We start from the raw sequence: 14789 nt of genomic DNA on the forward strand, positions 1-14789 counted from the left end.
GATTTTTCAGCCTTTTACTCTGAGGTAGTGTCTGTCTGTGAGTTGAGGTGTGTTTCTTGTATGCAACAGGATGATGTATCCTCTTTTTATATCAATTCTGTTAGCCTATGTCTTATTATAGGCAAATTGAGACCATTGATATTAAGGGATACTAATGTCCAGTTATTGTTATTTCCTGTTATCTTTTGGTGTTGTTGTTGTGTGTTTCCCGTCTTTGTATTTGATGGTGTGGGGTTATCTATTGTCTGTGTTTTCACAGGTGTATTTGACTTCCTTAGATTGGATTTTTCCTTCTAGTACTTTCTGTAGGGCTGGATTTATGGATAGGTATTGTTTCAATCTGGTTTTATCATGGAATATTTTGTTTACTCTGTCTTTGGTAATTCAGAGTTTTGCTGGGTATAATAGTTTGGGTTGGCCCCTCTGGTCTCTTAGTGTCTGCATAACATCTGTATTGGACTTTCTGGCTTTCAGTCTCCTTTGAGATTATGTGCTATTCTGATGGCTTTATGTAGGGTTGGATTTGTGGATATGTATTGTTTTAATCTGGTTTTATCATAGAATATTTTTTACTCTGTGTATGGTGATTGAGAGTTTTGCTGGGTATAATAGTTTGGGGTGGCACCCATTGTCTTTAGTGTCTGTATAACATCTCTCCTGGACCTTCTGGCTTTCACAGTCTCCTTTGAGATCAGGTGCTATTCTGATGGTCCTGTCTTTATATGTTACTTGGCCTTTTTCCTTTACAGAACTTAACATTTTTTTCTTTATTCTATATGTTTAGCAGCTTGTTATTACATGGCAAGGGGGCTTTTTTTTGGATCAAGTCCAGTTCATATTCAGTTAGCTTCTTGTAACTTCATAGGCATGTACTTTTTTAGGTTGGGAAAGTTTTCCTCTATGATTTTGTTGAATATACTTTCTGTGCCTTTGAGTTCGAATTCTCCTTCATCTATCCCTATTTTTCTTAGGTTTGGTCTTTTAATGTTTTCCCCAATTTCCTGGATGTTTTGTGTTAGGACTTTTTTGGCTTTAGTGTTTTCTTTGACTGACAAATCTATTTCCTCTATTATATCCTCACCACCAGAGATTCTCTCTTCATCTCTTGCATTCTGTTGGTTATGTCTACACCTGTAGTTCCTGTTCATTTACTCAGATTTTTCACTTCCAGCATTCTCTGAGTTTGCATCTTCTTTATTGTCTCTATTTCAGTTTTCAAATCTTGAAGTGTTTCCTTCACCTGTTTGTTTTTTTCTTAGGTTTCTTTAAGAGAGTCATTGATTTCTTCCAATTTTTTGTTTGTCTTTTCCTTGAATTCTATAAGGGAATTTTTCATTTCGTCTCTAAAGGCCACTATCATCTTCTTAATGTCATATTTAAGGTCAATATCTTCTGCTTCTTCTGTGTTGGGATGTTCAGGTCTTGCTGATGTAGAACCAATAGGTTCTAATGGTGCCATATTGATCTTTATGTTATTGACTGTATTTTTGCACTGATATCTACTCATCTTTTCCTCCACTAAGTGGATGTGGTATCTTTGTCTGAGAGGGCCTCTCTTGGTCTGAAAAATAATCTTGGTTCAATGGGAGCTCTTGGTTAATCGGGGATCTTGGTCCTATTGGTGCTGATGGACTCTATGTCTCTGGGAACAGATTTTAGTTGGTGGCCTCTGTCCCAGGGAGCAGCTGCAGTCTCAGATGGTGGATGGCTTTGGGAGGGGTGGGGCTTGTAGGTTACAGGGTCTGGTGGGGGATGGTGGTATTTCAACCTGTCTGCAGGAGATGTGTCTGCTGGCCTGAAACTGGGACAGCAATGGGAGGTGGTGTGGGGGTGCAAGGGTCTTTTCCTAGGCCCAAAGCCTAGAGGCTGGGATTTTTGTCTATGAGAACAAAGACTCACCTCTTAGTCCAATCAGCTGTTGGGCTCTCCAGAATATACTCTTTTGATGACAATCCTACATCTTTCTCCTAGGAGGCTCATTGGTACGCCCGGCCAGTAAGGACCTAGACCATCAGGTCTTAGGACCTCTGACCCTCTGGGTCAAGTCCATTACTGGAACCCCACCATTGGAGCTCACTTGCAGGAGGGGACTTCCACAAGTCTGTGAAGCTATCCCCCCTATTTCTTGAGGTGAGTGAGATACTTGAATTATCATCTGTACCATGGCCCCCACCTCTGACTCATGTCTAGACAGCTCTAGGGGTCTGCAGTTGCAGATGCTGGAGGTGGATGGTAGAGAACTTACAGCCCTGGGAGGGGACCGAAGAAGACTTGGAAGGAAGATGGTTCTACAGTCACAGACCCCAGTCATACAAGGAGTGCTTCCAGTGCTAGGCTCGGGGAGAAGACTTGGGATGGACCAAGAGGAGTGGGAGTCAAGGATGAGGGCCAAAGACCATGTGCTTAAGGGGGTGGTGGCCTGAGATGCCACCTCTCAGGAGGCTCATGATAATTTACTGTTTAGAGATGAGCCTGGGAAACATAAGATGTCCCAGGCTGGCCTGGACCTCGGCAGTGGAGGAGAAGGAGTGCTGAGGAGATGGCTTATTGGGTAAGACCTTGCCAGCCAGCAGAGGATCTGAGTTTGAGGCCCAACAATACAGGGAAAATTGAGGGAGGAGCATAGGTCATACTCAAGGGCTTTCTGTGGGCACCTGGGAGGCAGAGCTGATACAAAGAATCCAGAAATTCATAGGGCAGCAGGCTCGGGGAGCACAATGGAGAAAAGGCACTGTTTCAAAAAGATGGAGGGCTAGGACCACATCCTTTGATGCCTGGTTCCCTCCAAAATCTTGCAAGAGACATATTGAGCCTGCTCACAGGCCAGTATGTGTGTGTCCAGTCTACAGGAGACACAGAGGGAAGTGCAAACAATGACATGAAGCAGAGTAAGTGGACATTCTGAAGGAGAGCCTCTAATGGCACTTCATGGTTTTACAAAAACACGTCAGATGGCTCACTGTAGGGACTCACTGTCTCACCAAGGAGGACTTTCAATTGCTCTGTCAGCTGCCTCCAGCCTTGGGAGAGCCAGGATCACTGGCCTGAGTTATCATGTCCCTTTCGGTGCTGACGAGGGAACCTATGGCTTCCTGCATGTGAGACTGGCACTTGGTCAACTGAATATATTCCCTATTAACCATACACTTGCCTTTATTAAACGTATTTGTATCACATGGATTGTGTGACTTGTACACCCAGCCACGGTATACCATCACACACAGGCATGGGTGAGGGCAACTTGTGGGTGTCATTTCTCTCCTCCCATGTGGGTCCTGGGATCTGGATAGTTCACTCCAATCCTTGGATTGGCAACAAAAGCCTGTGTCAACTGAATCTCTCAACCTGCCCTAATTTACTCTCCTACTGACAGTCTCCCTTCTTTGCTCTTAGGACACTCGCCAGTGTACCTGGCCAGTAGGGACCTACAAAGACAGGTCCCAGGACCACTGACCCTCTGGGTCAAGTCCACTTCTGGCCCTGCCCCACACCCATTGGAGCTCCCCTGCTGGGAATTCTCCAAAGCCTCCCAAGTTACTCCCCCTATTGCTTGAGGTGAGTTAGAAACATGGCTTATCTTTGTCCGGTTGCATTGTAGCTCCTGTCTGAGACACCTGCAGGGCACTATGGTGAAGGTGTAGGAGGTAGAATGTTAAAGACTTTAACAGCCCCTGGCGAGACCTGAAGCATCCTTAGATGGATGTTGCACATATTTTCCCATATCTCACCTAGAGAGGGGATTAATCACGAGAGCCCCTGGTTAGATCAAGTGACCAAAGGAGGAAACGTATCATGGAGTGGTATGAGCATGTAATCCCAGTTCTCAGAAAAGCAGCCATCCTGATTTCCAAACTGACTGTATAAGTTTCCTGGTAGAATTTTTGAGGTCACTTAAGTATACTATCATATTGTCTGCAAATGGAGAAAGTTTTACTTCTGCCTTTCTAATTCCTATCCCTTTGATCTCCTCTTGCTGTGTTATTGCTTTAGCTAGAACTTCAAGCATTATATTGAGTAAATACCAGGAGAGTGAAAAGCCTTGTCTTATTCCTGATTTTAATGGAATCGCTTTGAGTTTCTCTCCATTTAATTTGATATTGGCTGTGGGCTTGCTGTAAATTGCCTTTATGTTTAGGTTCTTTGTGTTCCTGATCTCTCTAGGACCTTTATCATGAATGGGTGTTCAATTTTTTCAATGGATTCTTCAGTATTTAATGAGAAGATCATGTGTTTTTTTCCTTTCAGTTTGTTTCTATGATGTATTACATTGACCGATTTTCCTATGTTGAATTATCCTTGCATCCCTGAGGTAAAGCCTACTTGGTTATGGTGGATAATTTTTTTTTATGTGTTCTTGGATGCGGTTTGCCAATATTTTATTGAATATTTTTGCATCAATATTCATGATGGAGACTGGTCTGTAATTCTCTTTCTTTATTGCATCTTGGTGTGTTTTGGGTATCAGAGTAACTGTAGCCTCATAAAAAGTTTGGTAATATTCCTTCTGTTTTTATTGTGTGGAACAATTTGAAGAGTATTGGTATTAGCTCTTCTTTGAAAATGTGGTAGAATTCTGCACTGAAACCATCTCCATCTGGTCCTGGGCTTTTTTTTTTTTTTTTGGTTGGGAGACATCTAATGACTGTTTCTATTTCCTTAGGGTTATTGGTCTATTTAAATAGTTTATCTGGTCTTGGTATAAATTTGGTATGTGGTACCTATCCAGAAAATTGTCCATTTCTCTATGATTTTCCCATTTTTTGGAGAATAGCATGACCTGATGTTTCTCTGTATGTCCTCATTGTCAGTTGTTATGTCTTTCTTTTCATTGCTGATTTCTAATTGGATTGCTCTATCTCTGCCTTTTGGTTAATTTGGATAAGAACTTGTCTATCTTGTTGATTTTTTTCTCAAAGAACCAACTCTTTGTTTCATTGATTCTTTGTATTGATATCTTTGTTTCTATTTTATTGATTTCAGCCCTCGATTTGATTATTTCTTGGCATCTATTCCTCCAGTGTGAGTTTGCTTCCTCTTGTTTTAGAGCTTCAAGGTGTGCTGTTAAGTCGCTAGTGTGAGATTTCTCCATCTCCTATTTTTTGGCCTTTAGTGCTATGAATTTTCCTCTTAGCACTGCTTACATAGTGTCCCATAATTTTAGGTATGTTGTTCCTTCATTTTCATTGAATTCTAGGAATTCTTTAAATTCTTTCTTTCTTTATTCCTTCACCCATTGATGATTCAGTTAGCCATTATTCAGTTTATATGAGATTTAAGTTTTCTTTAATTTTTTTTGGTTTTTGAAATCTACCTTTAAGCCATCGTGCTCCAATAACATACTGGAGGTGATTTCAAATTTTTTTGTATTTGTTGAAATTTGCGTTGTTACCAAGAATTTGGTCTATTTTAGAGAATGTTCCATTGGGTGCTGATAAGAAGGTATATATTTTTTATGTTTGGGTAGAATATTCTGTAGATATCTATTAAGTCCATTTGAGTCATAACATCAGATAAGTCCCTTTTGTCTCTGTCAAGTTTGATTCTGGCAGATCTGTTCAGTGGTGAGAGTGGGGTGTTGAAGTCTCCCACTACAAGTGTGTGTGGTTTGATGTACAATTTAAGCTTTAGTAATGTATCTTTTACATATGTGGGTGTCCTTGTATTTGGGGCATAAATGTTCAGAATTGAGACTTCGTCTTGGTGATTTTCCCTTGATAAATATGTAATGAACTTCCCAATCTCTTTTGATTTATTTTAGTTTGAAGCCTATTTTGTTAGATATTATGATAGCTACAGCTTGCTTCTTAAGTCCATTTGAATGGAAAGACTTTTTCCAGCCTTTTACTCTGAGGTAGTGTCTGTCTCTGAAGTTGATGTGTGTTTTTTGTATACAACAGAATGATGTATCCTCTCTTTATATCCATTTTGTTATCCTGTGTCTTTTTATAGGTGAATTGAGACCATTGATAATAATGGATATTAATGCCCAGTGATTGTTAATACCTGATATCTTGGGTGGTAGTGTTGTGTGTTTCCCTTCTTTGGTATTTGATGGTGTGGGGTTATCTATTGCCTGTGTTTTCATGGATGTATTTAACTTCCTTAGGTTGGATTTTTCCTTCTAGTACTTTCTGTAGGGCTGGATTTGTGGATAGGTATTGTTTTAATCTGGTTTTGTCATGGAATATTTTGTTTACTCTGTCTATGGTGATTGAGAGTTTTGCTGGGTATTATAGTTTGGGTTGGCATCCATGGTCTCTTAGTGTCTGCATAACATCTGTCCTGAACCTTTTGGCTTTCAGAGTGTCCTTTGAGATCAGGTGCTATTCTGAGCCATCTCTATTTATATGTTACTTGGCCTTTTTCCTTTACATATCTTAACATTTTCTCTTTATATGTTTAGTAGTTTGTTGGTATGGCAAGGGGACTTTTTTTGTTTTGATCCAGTCTATTTGGTATTCTATAACCTTCTTGTATCTTCATAGGCATTTCCTTCTTTAGGTTGGGAAAGTTTTCTTATATGGTTTTGTTGAATATATTTTCTGTACCTTTGAGTTGGTATTCTTCTCCTTCATCTATCCTTATTTTTCTCACATTTTGTTTTTAGTGGTTTCCCAAATTTCCTGGATGTTTTGTGTTATGACTTTGTTGGCTTTAATGTTTTCTTTGACTGACAAATCTGCTTCCTCTACCATATCTTCACCACCAGAGATTCTCTCTTCCTCTCTTACATTCTATTGGTTATGCCTACACCTGAAGTTCCTGTTCATTTACTCAGATTTTGCACTTCCAGCATTGCCCGAGTTTGCATCTTCTTTATTGTCTCTATTTCAGTTTTCAAATTTTGAACTGTTTCCTTCACCTCTTTGTTTTTTTCTTAGGTTTCTTTAATGGATTCATTGATTTCTTCCAATTTATTGTTTGTCCTTTCCTCGAATTCTTTAAGGGAATTTTTCATTTTGTCTCTAAAGGCCGCAGTTATCTTCTTAATGTCATTTTTAAGGTCAATATCTTCTGCTTCTTCTGTGTTGGGATGTTCAGGTCTTGCTGATGTAGAACCACTAGGTTCTAATGGTGCCATATTGGTCTTTATGTTGTTGACTGTATTTTTGCACTGGCATCTGCTCATCTCTTTCTCCACTCAGTGGAATTGGTTTCTGTGTCTGAGGGAGCCTCTCTTGGACTGATCAATACCCTTGGTCCAATGGGAGCTCTTGGTTTAGTCAGGGATCTTGGTCCCATTGGTCCTGATGGACTCTATGTCTCTTTGAGCAGCTCTTAGTCTGGTGGTCTGTCCCAGGGAGCCGCTGCAGTCTCAGATGGTGGGTGGCTTTGGGAGGGGTGGGGCTTGTAGGTTACAGGGTTGGTGGGGGATGGTGGTATTCCAACCTGTCTGCAGGAGATGTGTCTGCGGGCCTGAAATTGGGACTGCAATGGGTGATGGTGTGGGGGTGCAGGATTGTGTACCTGGGCTCAAAGTCTAGAGGCTGGTATGTTTGTCTATGAGAACAAAGATTCACTCTTAGTCCAATTAGCTGGTGGGCTCTCTGGAATATACTTTCTTGATGACAATCTTGCATCTTTCTCCTAGAAGGCTCATTGGTACACCCAGCAAGTAAGGACCTAGGCCATCAGGTCCTAGGACCTCTGACCCTCTGGGTCAAGTCCATTACCGGACCCCCACCATTGGAGCTCACTTGCAGGAGGAGACTTCCACAAGTCTCTGAAGCTACCCCCACCCATTTCTTGAGGTGAGTGGGCTACTTAAATTATCATCTGTACCATGGCCCCCACTTCTGACTCATGCCTAGACAGCTCTAGGGGTCTGCAGTTGCTGGAGGTGGATGGTAGAGACCTTACATTCCTGGGAGGGGACCTGAGAAGACTTGGAAGGAAGATGGTTCTATTTTTTTTTTGAGACAGGATTTCTTTGTGTAGCTTTGCACCTTTCCTCGAACTTACTTTATAGACCAGGCTGGCCTCAAACTCACAGAGATCTGCCTGCCTCTGCCTCCCGAGTGCTGGGATTAAAGCTTGGGCCACCACTGCCCGGCTTTTTTTTTTTTTGAAGATGGTTCTATACTCACAGACCCCACTCATAGAAGGAGTGCTTCCTGTGCTAGGCATGGGGAGACTTGGGATGGACCAAAGGAGGGGGAGTCAAGGATGAGGGCAAAAGATCATGTGCTTAAGGGGGTGGTGGCCTGAGATACCACCACTCAGGAGGCTCATGATAATTTACTGTTTGGAGATGAGCCTGGGAAACATAAGATGTCCCAGGCTGGCCTGGACCTCGGCAGTGGAGGAGAAGGAGTGCTGAGGAGATGGCTTATTGGGTAAGACCTTGCCAGCCAGTAGAGGATCTGAGTTTGAGGCCCAACAATACAGGGAAAATTGAGGGAGGAGCATAGGTCATACTCAAGGGCTTTCTGTGGCCACCTGGGAGGCAGAGCTGATACAAAGAATCCAGAAATTCATAGGGCAGCAGGCTGGGGGAGCACAATGGAGAAAAGGCACTGTTTCAAAAAGGTGGAAGGCTAGGACCACATCCTGTGATGCCTGGTTCCCTCCAAATACTTGCAAGAGACATGTTGAGCCTGCTCACAGTCCAGTGTGTGTGTGTGTGTGTCCAGTCTGCAGGAGACACAGAGGCACGTGCAAACAGTGACATGAATCAGAGTAAGTGGACATTCCGAAGGAGAGCCTCTAATTGCCCTTCCTGGTTTTGCAAAAACACGTCAGATGGCTCACTGTAGGGACTCACTGTCTCACCAAGGAGGACTTTCAACTGCTCTGTCAGCTGCCTCCAGCCTTGGGAGAGCCAGGATCACTGGCCTGAGTTATCACGTGGCTTTCGGTGCTGACGAGGGAACCTATGGCTTCCTGCATGGGAGACTGGCACTCAGCAAACTGAATCTATTCCCTATTAACCATGCACATGCCTTTATTAAACGTATTTGTATCACATGGATTGTGTGACTTGTACACCCAGCCACGGTATACCATCACACACGGGCATGGGTCTGAGGACAACTTGTGGGTGTCATTTCTCTCCTCCCATGTGGGTCCTGAGGATCTGGATAGTTCACTCCAGTCCTTGGACTGGCAGCAAAAGCCTGTGTCCACTGAACCCCTCAACCAGCCCTAATTTACTCTCTTAATGACAGTCCCTCATCTTTGCTCTTAGGACACTCGCCAGTGTGCCTGGCCAGTAGGGACCTACTAAGACAGGTCCCAGGACCACTGACCCTCTGGGTCAAGTCTACTTCTGGCCCTGCCCCACACCCATTGGAGCTCCCCTGCTGGGAATTCTCCAAAGCCTCCCAAGTTACTCCCCCTATTGCTTGAGGTGAGTTAGAAACATGGCTTATCTTTGTCCGGTTGCATTGTAGCTCCTGTCTGAGACACCTGCAGGGCACTAGGGTGAAGGTGTAGGAGGTGGAATGTTAAAGACTTAAGAGACCCTGGCGAGACCTGAAGCATCCTTGGATGGATGTTGCACACATTTTCCCATATCCCACCTAGAGAGGGGATTAAGCACAAGAGCCCCTGGTTAGATCAAGTTGTCAAAGGAGGAAAAGTAGCATGGAGTGGTATGAGCATGTAACCCCAGTACTCAGGAGTCTCTCGAGGTATATTATGTAGTTGCTGATCATTCTGGGAAACATAGAATAGTCCACGATACACTGTACACTCAAACAGTTGTATGGAGAGTTCAGAGGAGATGATGTGATGCTTTCCCAGTGATAAGGAGCTTGTGGACCTCTCTTTGGGTCCCAAGAACACATGTAAGAGCTGAAGGCAAACACCGCAGGACTCCTATCATGGCTGTAGTAAGATGGTAGGCAGAGCTAGGCAACAAGCTTGAAGTTCCTGGACCAGCTAGCCAGCTCTGAGCAGAGGATGACTTGAGACCCTGCCCCCAGAAAGGGAGAAGTTGCAGACCAACACCTGAGCATCCAGTAGCCTCCACAAGGGCCACCGGCATGTATTGTGTACAGTGTGTCTCTATTTGCCCTTCTCTCTCTCTTTATCTTACCCTCATGCCCACATATACAGACTAAAATGAATGAGAAGGAGCCGAGAATCCCAGGGAGAGCCTTTAATGCCCTGTTGTCACTCAGGTCCAAGGAATGACAGTGTCTTCAAGAATGTAATTAATCCCTGGATCCAGCTCCATCTAGCTGGAAGTCTCTAGAGTTAAAAGGCCTAAGCTACCATTTGCTCTTTGTGTGGTACAGAGGAAGGCACCCCTATGGTTTCATGGCTTTATACATATGCCTGGAATGTGCCATTCCAATCCAGTATATTTCTTGATGTTAACATCCTCTCTTATCTTTATTTGTGTGTCTGTTTGTGTGTGTGCATGTGTGTTTGTGTGTGTGTGTGTGTGTGTGTGTGTGTGTGTGTTGATATGTGTTTATGTGCACATGTGCCTGTGTCCTGATTAGTATGGAATGGTGAACCTGGCCATGTAGAAGACAAGATATGGGTGTCACTTTCCATCTCCCAATTTGACTCCTGGATTTGAATGTAGTGTTTAGGCTAGGCAGCAAACACCTTCAATTCACTGAACCATAGTGCTGGCCCCAAGATCTTTGAAATATATATGGCCCCTGTATTATAATGAACACAAGAATAGAAACATCACATAGATACATTAATATCATGACTCAGACAGTCACTTGCCGGAATATACTTTCTCTTTTTATATAATAGTTTTATTATAATAAAGTAGTATTTCATGAACATTTCTTCTTTTTTTTCTATTATTTCCGTTCTTTTTAAAAAAAATTCTTCTCTGATATATATATATATATATATATATATATATATATATATATATATATATATATATATATATATATTTTAGTTTGTCAAGACAGGGTTTCTCTGTGTAGCTTTGTGCCTTTCCTGGAACTCACATGGTAGCCCAGGCTGGCCTCAAACTCACATAGATCTGCCTGGCTCTGCATCCCGAATGCTCGGATTAAAGGCATGTGCCACCACCGCCCGGCATGTACTATATATTTTGATGGCAGCCTTTCTTTTCTCCTCATCTCCCATTCCTGGGCCCAATTATTTTCTTCCCCAGATCCACTGTTCCTCCTTTGACTTCAGAAAAGTACAGGTTTGCCAGGATTTCAACCTAAAATGTCATCTTAAGATGTGAGAAGACCAGGCACAAACTCCCATATCAAGGCTGGGTGAGGCAAAGTAGGACCAGTGGGAGGAAAAGGGTCCCAAGAGCAAGTAAGATTCCGAGATATCCACATTTCCAATATTAGGAGTCCCACAAACAACCAACACTAAACAACCAATTACAAAGTGCTGGCTTTGCTTTATACCATGCTATATTTCAATATAGCCTTGAAAATTCTTTTGACTTTTAGCTCTATATTCAGGAATTTTACTCTCATTCTGTTTCTTTCCATATTTTGTATATGATTCTATTTTCTGTAATGTAAATTGTATGCTTATTACTCTATTGAAGGTTTGTTTTAATTTTATGGTTCTGAGTTTCTCAAAGATGATTTTTATATCTTAATTTTCATTTGTCATGTGAATTTACATTTATTTTTCATTTTTTTAAATTATTAATGCCCCGCTTTGGCTTGGCTTGTTTCTTGCCAGATTTTTCTTTTTTTTATTATTAAGAAAATTTCTATTCTTTGTACATACCAATTACAGATCTCCCTCTCCTCCCTCCTCCCACCCCAGAGCCTTCTCCCTGAATCCACCCCCCATTCCCACTTCCTCCAAGCCAAGGTCTTCCATGGGGACTCAGCAGATCCTGGTACATTCAGTTGGGGCAGGTCCAAGCTCCTCACCCTTGCACCAAGGCTGTGTAAGGTTCCTACCATAGGCTCTGGGCTCCAAAAAACCCACTCATGCACCAGGAATGGATCCCAATCCTACTGCCTGGAGGACCCTAAACAGTTCAAGCTAAACAACTATCTCACCTATCCAGAGAGTCTAGTCCAGTCCCATGGGGTTCAACAACTAATGGTCCACAGTTTATGAGTTTCCACTAGTTTGGGTGAGCATCTCTGTATGCTTTCCCATTATACTCTCAATATCTCCTGCTCATAGAATCCCTCCTCTCTCTCATTGATTGGAATTCTGGAGTTCGGCCTGGTGCCTGGCTGTGGATTTCTGTATCTGCTTCCATCAGTTACTGGATGAAGGCTCTATGATGCCAGTTAGGGTAATCACTAATCTGATTACCAGAATAGGCCAGTTCAGGCACTCTCTCCACTATTGCCAGTAGTCTAAGGTGGGGTCATCCTTGTGGATTACTGGGGACTTCCCTAGCACTTTTCCCTATTATCATGGTGTCTTCCTTTATCATGGTATCTCTCTCCTTTCTCTCCTACTCTGTCGCTGTTTCCAACTTCCCTTATGTTCTCATTCCCCATCCCTAGCCTGTCATTAACCCAATACCCCCAGTTTCCTCATGGAAATCTCATCAATTTCTCCTTCACTGGGCGATCTATGCTTCCCTCTTAGGGTCCTCCTTGTTAGCTAGCTTCTCTGGGGCTGTGGGTTGTAGTCTGTTTATCCTTTGCTTTACATCTAGTATCCACTTATGAGTGAGTACATACCATGTTTGTCCTTCTGACTCAGGATGTTATTTTCTAGTTCCATCCATTTGCCTGTAAATTTATGATACCAATGTTTTTTTAATGCTGAGAGTACTTCATTGTGTATATGTGCCACATTTTCTTTATGCATTGTTCAGTTGAGGAACATCTATGTAATTTCCATGTTCTGGCTATTACAAATAATGCTGCTATGAACATAGTTGAGCATGTGTCCTTATTGTATGATTGAGCATTCCTTGAGTATATGCCCAAGAGTGGTATAACTAGGTCTTCAGGTAGATTGATTCCCTATTTTCAGAAAAACAGACTTATTGATTTCCAAAGTGGCTGTATAAGTTTCTTGGTAGAATTTTTGAGATCACTTAGGTATACTATCATATTGTCTGCAAATAGAGAAAGTTTGACTTCTCCCTTTCTAATTCCTATCCCGTTGATCTCCTTTTGTTGTCTTATTGCTCTAGGTAGAACTTGAAGCATTATATTGAGTAAATACCAGGAGAGTGGAAAGCCTTGTCTTGTTCCTGATTTTAATGGAATTCCTTTTAGTGGAATGGAGGACTTTCTCTCCATTTAATTTGATATTGGCTGTGGGCTTGCTGTAAATTGCCTTTATGTTTAGATTTTTTGTGTTCCTCATCTCTCTAGGAGCTTAATCATGAAGGGGTGTTGTATTTTGTCAAGGGCTTCTTCAGCATCTAATGAGAAGATCATGTGTTTTTTTTCTTTCAGTTTTTTTCTATGGTTTATTATATTGACAGATTTTTGTATGTTGAATCATCCTTGCATCCCTGAGATGAAGCCTACTTGGCCATGGTGGATAATTTTTTTATGTGTTCTTGGATGTGGTTTGCCAATATTTTATTGAATATTTTTGCATCAATGTTCACGAGTGCAATTGGTCTGTAATTTTCTTTCTTTATTGCATCTTTGTGTGTTTTGTGTATCAGAGTAACTGTAGCCTCATAAAAAGTTTGGTAATATTCCTTCTGTTTCTATTGTGTGGAACAATTTGGAGAGTATTGGGAAAAGCTCTTCTTTGAATATCTGGTAAAATTCTGCACTGAAACCTCTGGTCCTGGGCTTTTGTTTTTTTTTTTTTTTTTTTTTTTTGGTTGACAGACATTTAATGACTGTTTCTATTTCCTTATGGGTAATTGGTCTATTTAAATAATTTATATGGTCTTGGTTTAACTTTGCTATGTGGTACCTATCCAGCAAATTGTCCATTTCTTTAAGATTTTCCAATATTATGGCGTACAGCATGACCTGATAATTTCCATATGTCTTCATTGTCTGTTGTTATGTCTCCCTTTTCATTTCTGATTTAATTTGCTCTCTCTCTCTCTCTCTGCCTTTTGGTTAATTTGGATAAGAGCTTGTCTATCTTGTTGATTTTTTTCTCAAAGAACCAACTCTTTGTTTCATTGATTCTTTGTATTGTTATCTTTGTTTCTATTTTACTGATTTCAGCCCTCAATTTGATTATTTCTTGGCATCTATTCCTCCAAGGCGAGTTTGCTTCCTCTTGTTCTAGAGCTTTTAAGTGTGCTGTTAAGTCTCAAGTGTGAGATTTCTCCATCTTCTTTTTTTTTTTTTTTTGGCCTTTAGTGCTATGAATTTTCCTCTTAGCACTGCTTTCATAGTGTCCCATAATTTTAGATATGTTGTACCTTCATTTTCATTCAATTCTAGGAAATCTTTAATTTCTTTCTTTCTTTATTCATTGACCCATTGATGATTCAGCTGGGTATTATTCATTTTCCATGAGATTTTAGGCTTTCTGTATTTTTGTTGTTGTTGTTGTTGAAATGTACCTTTAAGCCATGATGGTCCAATAAAATACAGGAGCTTATTCTAAATTTTTGTATCTCTTGAGATTTGCTTAGTGACCAAGAATGTGGTCTATTTTAGAGAATGTTCCATGGGGTGCTGAGAAGAAGTTATATTTGTTTAATTTCGGGTAGAATATCCTGTATTTATCTATTAAGTCCATTTGAGTCATAACATCAGTTAAGTCCCTTGTTTCTCTGTTAAGTTTCATTCTGGCAGATCTGTTCAAGGTGAGAATGGGGTGTTGAAGTCTCCCACTACTAGTGTGTGGGTTTGATGTATGATTTAAGCTTTAGTAATGTATCTTTTACATATGTTGGTGTCCTTGTATTTGCGGCATAAATGTTAAGAGTT

The 14789-nt window shown here is 41.3% G+C and overlaps 1 protein-coding gene across 1 annotated transcript in view; it reads left to right on the forward strand.

Moving 5' to 3' along the window:
* Positions 1–14789, forward strand: part of Usp42 (ubiquitin specific peptidase 42) — a 120935-nt gene that overhangs the window by 19974 nt on the left and 86172 nt on the right. Inside the window, exons 3-4 of the mRNA XM_076561329.1 lie at positions 7592–7751; positions 9188–9349. The gene's annotated coding sequence lies outside the window, so the exon portion shown is untranslated. The remainder of the gene's footprint in view (positions 1–7591; positions 7752–9187; positions 9350–14789) is intronic.

The sequence above is a fragment of the Peromyscus maniculatus genome, chromosome 23 (genome assembly GCF_049852395.1).
Source record: "Peromyscus maniculatus bairdii isolate BWxNUB_F1_BW_parent chromosome 23, HU_Pman_BW_mat_3.1, whole genome shotgun sequence".
Lineage (NCBI taxonomy): Eukaryota > Metazoa > Chordata > Mammalia > Rodentia > Cricetidae > Peromyscus > Peromyscus maniculatus.